We start from the raw sequence: 6,000 nt of genomic DNA on the forward strand, positions 1-6,000 counted from the left end.
ACACAATCGACTTTTACATTGGGGAGGCCAGAGTTCACTTTTCTGCATTAAGTAACAACAACAAAAAAAAACTTTGAAAGAAAACTGACAATCAAAGAAAAAAACACGAGAAGTTGTAAAAAGAATTGAGCTATGAAAAAGCTAAGGTGTAGAAAAAGAAACCATCATTTGGAGATGCACACCTAAGCCTTTTCTCTAGGAAATGCTGTCATGAATTCTTCCTTTGTAGTGATCATTAGTCCATTTCTAAAGAAAACAAACATTCCCCATGATGTAAAGAAATAACAGTTTCATAAACGAAACATAACAAGTATAAACACCTTGTTTACTCCTGTTTCTTTGTACAAAATGGGCAAAAATGTCTTCAAGGATTTATAACCATTTTGTAAATATTAATGTGGCTTCTGCTAGGGGTGGACAACTTCTCTGCTTCTATGAGAGGGGCCACTTAGAAAACGCCTTCAGATAAGGTTCAATTCTCTTGTATTTCAGCAAAGTCAGCCCACGCATCTCTATTTGGTTTGACAAATAATGCAACTCCCACTACATCCCTGATGACATGAGGTGAAATTCCTATTGTGTGGAAATAATTTAACTTCTCATCTTCTGGTGGAACAACAATCGTTTCTATTTGGATGTTTGTATTTCGCTAAGTAATGATGGCTCAAAATAATATTTAGTTTCCTTGTTCCTTTGTGCTGTTTTTAAAATGGCATGTTAGATTGGGGGTGGGAGGGGATATCCTTTTGCTAAATTTCACTTTATCTGAGCAGGTTTAAAATATATATGTTGTAGAAGTGTATCAACAGAATAAATGACTTCAATTGAAGGCATATTTTACCCACTTTCAAGGCTTAACATTGTTTTCTATGAAATTTGCATCCGTAGGCAAAATTTCTAATTGTCTTGTAAGAAATTATTTTTTAAGCTATTAGAGAAATCAAAGAAGAGCTCACTGCCTTTCAGGGATTACAACCACCTTTCTTAACTGGCTAAATATTAAATAGCTAAATTGTCAGGCTGCTTAGATTCAGCCCAGTTTTCCCTCATCTCCTCTTCCTACCATAAATAATAATAAAAATACATAATGTATCATGGCTCCAGGCGTTTTCCAGCACAGTGTGTTACCGCAGAAGTATCTGCTGAGTCTGCGGGTGTCTGCAAAGTCCCAAGTGTCATTTGCGGTTTAGGGTTTCATGGATTAGACTTTAAACTGTGTCTAGCCCGGCTGACATCAGCTTCCTCTCACACTCAGGCTCCAAGGAAGTGAGGGATCTGGGGCTCCCTCTCCAGACAGCCGCAGCCTTCCCCGAGGCCCTCCACTGGAGTGGGCTGAGGGCTTGGACCAAATCCGCTGCCTTCTCCCACCTTTGGAGGTTCCCGAGACTTCTAAGAATGGCTCGAATCTGTTCCTGCCATTGGCGTGAGACTCATCTGAGGGGCATCGGTGGGGGTGGCGGCGAGCCATGAGAGGGCGCGTTTCGCGCGGCTGCCAGCCCAAGAGAAAGCTGGGGCCCGCGGCACAGCCATTTAAAACTTCATAAATTATAAACATGCCGCCTTAGCCTTCGCAATAAATTCCGCTCCTCTTGAGCCTGCAATTAGTGTTAGAAAGCACCCGAGTCTAAACACAACCAAACGCCCTCTGAAGAGCCCAAATGCCCGAGGTTGCAAACGTTTATTTCCCAGTGTCCCCCTCTGCGCCTGAGGTTTGCACACACAGTCGCCTCCTCCCCCGCCACCGCCGGCCGCACACTCGGCTGGGTTCCCGCTCTGCAAGGGAAGGTCACAATAGCTGCTCTAGTGGCGGCGGAGGCGCCTGCTGCCTCCCTCGCGGGTCTCAGAAGCAGAGAACAAGAGGATGGGGGAGGGGAGGCCTCAGCAACAGCGCCCTTTGGGGGAGGCAACCTCTACCCTTGCCAGGGTCTTTTTCCAGGGACGGGTGCTCGTGAAGGGTTGCGTGGGGGAGGGCAAAGGGAGCGCACCAAGACCAGGAGACTGCTTCAGTCCTTGCCGCCAGGTGCCGGGTTGAGGGTGCCAGGAGCAGCCGCGCCATTGTGTGCCAGGTTTTCCCATGGGTTCCATGATGGGGGAGGCCTTGTAAAGGGAGCTCGGGCCGGGCCTCTCCGGCACTGGTCTCTGGGAGGGTCCACCTTATTTGACCAAGGGGAAGAAATGGCTGTCTCAGGCCTCAGCCAGCTCTGCTTTTTTCCTAGAGAGACGGCTTTGGGGAAGGTGGGAATCAGGGAGATTGTGAGGCCTTCTGAGGTCTGAAGAAAGGGGTCAAGGCAGGAGCTCAGGCCCATGGCGGAGGGGTGGTAGTCGTCTGGACATTCTTGGTGGTTTTGTCCAGGCAATCAAATGGGAATTAAGGCAGGATAGCTGTGAGGCAGCCGTAATGGCCAGCTGCAAAATGGGAGGTGGGGGTGGGCAAGGAGATGCAGATAGTGAGAGCTTACCCTGCGAAAAACTCAGGATCCAGCCAGGAGTGGAAGTGCTGAGACCCAACTGGGCTAGTCAGGAGGGACGGGGAAGTGGCAGAAGAAAGGCCTGAAGAGTAGCCTTGGCCACTGGTAAGCAAGTCAGAAAGGGCGATTAAGGACATATTCTGCCTCCTGGCTTTCAGACCTCTGCCTCATCTGCGGACCTGACAGAGAAAAATCTGCCTCTGATGGAATCATTAAGTTAACCATCCATTTGTACCATTTCTTTGTATAGGTTTTCAAATGAGAGAGAGAATATAGAAGAAGTAGTTTCCCTTGATGCAGCCCCAAGCTCCCTATCAGAGACACATCAGCCAAATTAGTTTCTGAGGCTCCAGAGGCTGCTAACCTTGCTGAACAAGATTTTTCGAATATCTATGTGTTAGGAGTATTAAAAGATAGTGATTACCTATACTAGCTGCCTGTGTCCCTTCTCCCTTCCCCAGTTTGTACCAGGCCACTGGCCCTTGAGTGAAGTGCATCTTCTCAGCCTGCCGGCTTAGGAGCTCAGGCTCTCCATCTGTTGAGGTTTTTCATTAGGGAGACTAAAGAGGATGTGTGTGGGTGTGTGTTTGAATAACAAAGAAGTAACCCTTCATTCTAATAAAAAGTGTTCCTCTGCTTGACCTGGGGGAGCCAGAAGCTTGTTTATACTTTCAGTATTCCAGGGACAGTCACAGGCCTGTTTTGACCTTTTCCTGAGAATTAGCTGAAACTTCCTTCTGAAGTCAGTAGTGAATCTGTTACAGGTCTAAGGAAGGTCCTCTTCATCTGGGAGTTCTTGACATTACTTTGGTCCTTCTTTTAGAAACTGAAAGAAAAGAATAGGAAGAAGAGAAGTTTGTGAGTAGGCAGGAAGAGAGATGGAAGACCCCAGTCTTCACAGGCCTATGGCCTGATCACTTCAAGGCACTGTAACTTCCCAGAGAGAGTATGTATGTAGAGCCTGGGTGAGTGGGCCTATTTCTAGACACTTGGGCATAGAGAGCTGAGACTGGGTTGTCACTAGCCAAGCCCTTACCATCTTGGAGAGCTGTTTCTTAGATCTCTCTTGCAGAAGGCCTGGATAGAAAGAAGAAAGACTGGATATATAAGTCCTCCGCATTTCCTGCACTGGTGATGCTGAAGAGGAAGGATGGTGAATGATGAAGATTATCACAGAGGATGAAATGTTAGTTCTCAGTTCTCATTGTTCCCTGTTTTGTTTTGTTTTGAGATGGAGTCTTGCTCTGTCACAAGGCTGGAGTGCAGTGCCACAATCTCAGCTCTCTGCAACTTCCACCTCCCAGGTTCAAGCGATTCTCCTGCCTCAGCCTCCCGAGTAGCGGCGACTACAGACATGCACCACCACGCCAAGCTAATTGTTGTATTTTTTAGTAGAGATGGGGTTTCACCTTGTTGGCCAGGGTGGTCTCGATCTCTCGACCTTGTGATTCAGCCACCTCAGCCTCCCAAAGTGCTGGGATAACAGGCATGAGCCACCGAGCCTGGCCCTGTTCCCTGTTTCCTATTCCAGCTACAAAAACCCTTATCTTTGGAGTCCAAGGTTGAAAACAAATGGATTTAGGTATCTAGCCTAAAGCCTATTCCTAAAAACTTTTCCCAGGTTTCACACCCACCTTGGCAAGTTGGAAAGTGCAAAGACAATATAAGGGCCCATCTTCAGGCCATTCCAGCATGAAACAGAGTGAACAAAATATTTCCACACATGAGGGAAGAGCCAAGGGAGATGAATGTCCAGTCATCTGCAATAGCAGAGGCGGGTGAAGGGTCCCCAGATCTGTAAGGCAGGAGCTATTGCATGAGTCTTCCTGTCCTAGATCTTGGGCAAAATGTCTTGATTTGTTCCTGTAGCTAGTCTGGATTATTTTAAAGAAAGAATAATATGTGGAGAATCATAAAAGCTGAGTTTTAACATTAGTAAGGGCCAGAAGAATTTAAATCCCAATTTAAGCCAGAATTCATGAAGAGTTCCGGTACAGACAGTGTTTTTATCTGGGAAGCAGGGCTCAAAACCAGGTTAGGAGGGCTTGTTGGGCCAGGAGTGTCCGTGGTTGGTGAGGAGGCTGGGAGAAGGCCTTTTGACCGCTCCATTGTTCACAGTGCTGCCCTACATATACCATACCCCTCCCCATCTCCTCTGCCAGGGCCAAGGGGAAGAGTAGATCCGGTGAACTGAGCTCTAGGGAGCTGGTACCAGTGTCCCTCACCCACCCTCGGCTACCCCTTGGGGCGGCAACGATGCCATCCCTGCCCCTGGTAGAGAACAAACAAAGGAAGCCCCACCCGTCCTTGGACCTGAAGACACGCTGGGGAGGGGGCTGGCGTGGACCCCGTTTCAGGGCGCCCCCATCCCCTGCGGGAAACAATAGCTGCCGCCTCCTGGGCGGTCTGGCGAGCGCAAGGCACAAAGGTCCGCGCCGCCATGTGATGCGCAGGCTCGCTCCGCGCACGTTCTCCGCGCCCCCGCGAGCCGCCGGGCTGCAGGCAGGGTGGGCTGATGCTCCTGATCCACCTGGAGCACTTTCGCAAAGACAAACGGTGAGTTAATCACCCTACCGGCTGGCGACCGGGTCTCCTCTCGCCCGCAAGGAGGACTGAAAGGGGGCTGGGGTGAAGGATTTCTCTGTGTGTCTAGGGTGGGGGGCGGGAGAGGTTAGTCCTATTAAGAGTTCATCAATCACCCGGTGTGCACTTTTCGCTCGACAGCGGTTCCTCCTACTTCAGAGCAAGTCTGGGCCAGCTGGGATCCGACCAGAAACCGCAAGCGGAGGTCTGCAGGCACACAAGCTGAGCGCTAACGGAAGGCGCGACCTGAGCCCCGCGCCTGCTGAGGAGCCGCGCAGCCAGGACAGCAGTCGGCAGAGCAGGGCCTGGGCGCCAGGCCGGCCGTCGCCCCCTCACGTCCGAGGCTAGCAAGGCTGCCCGCCAGCCCCGCCGCCCGCCTTCGGACTTCCCGGGGCACCCAGGGCCCTCCCAACGCGCCTGCACCCACACCCGCCCCTGACCCATAGTGACCCTGCATTCCCCGCCCCGCCCCCCCCCGCCCGCCACACCTCCTGCGTGCCTGAATGTCGCCCTTAAACGCTGCTCTACACCCAGAGAGGGACGAATCCACCTGTGAAGGCAGGGCAGGACTAATTTCAATGGGTCAGAAGGTTCTTGCAGGCACTGTTTTATTTAAGAGTGTCTATTTACTGGCAGGAGTATTTGTGTGGGAGGAAGTAGGCTAAGACTGCTGTTGAACTTGAAGCTAAACTTGAATGCCATTTAAAATACAATTAAAATATACTTAAAACACCAATCACAATGATATGACTCACCTCTCCTTTCCAGTGTGGAGGAAACACTCCAGTATTTTTACCTCTGTTCTTTCCAGCTTATTTTAAGAACACCCTCAAGGGATAGACAGCAAGTTTCTGAGGGTAGTCATTAGCATTAGAGCTGTTTACAGCAGGAGGGTTTGATGGAGTTAGTGGTGAAGCATTTTTATAATACCTCTGGAGTGGTCATGCTG

General features: G+C 49.8%; 1 long non-coding RNA gene across 1 annotated transcript; it reads left to right on the plus strand.

The window, feature by feature from the left end:
- Positions 1-4,938: 4,938 nt before the first annotated feature.
- On the plus strand, positions 4,939-5,787 carry LOC105730612 (uncharacterized). Its single transcript, XR_001110524.2, has 2 exons — positions 4,939-5,024; positions 5,193-5,787. It is a non-coding gene; the product is annotated as an uncharacterized LOC105730612 (long non-coding RNA).
- The last annotated feature ends 213 nt before the right edge of the window (positions 5,788-6,000 follow it).

Source organism: Aotus nancymaae, unplaced genomic scaffold (assembly GCF_030222135.1).
Source record: "Aotus nancymaae isolate 86718 unplaced genomic scaffold, 86718_ANA_hifiasm-v0.15.2.pri h1tg000008l, whole genome shotgun sequence".
In the NCBI taxonomy this organism is placed as follows: domain Eukaryota; kingdom Metazoa; phylum Chordata; class Mammalia; order Primates; family Aotidae; genus Aotus; species Aotus nancymaae.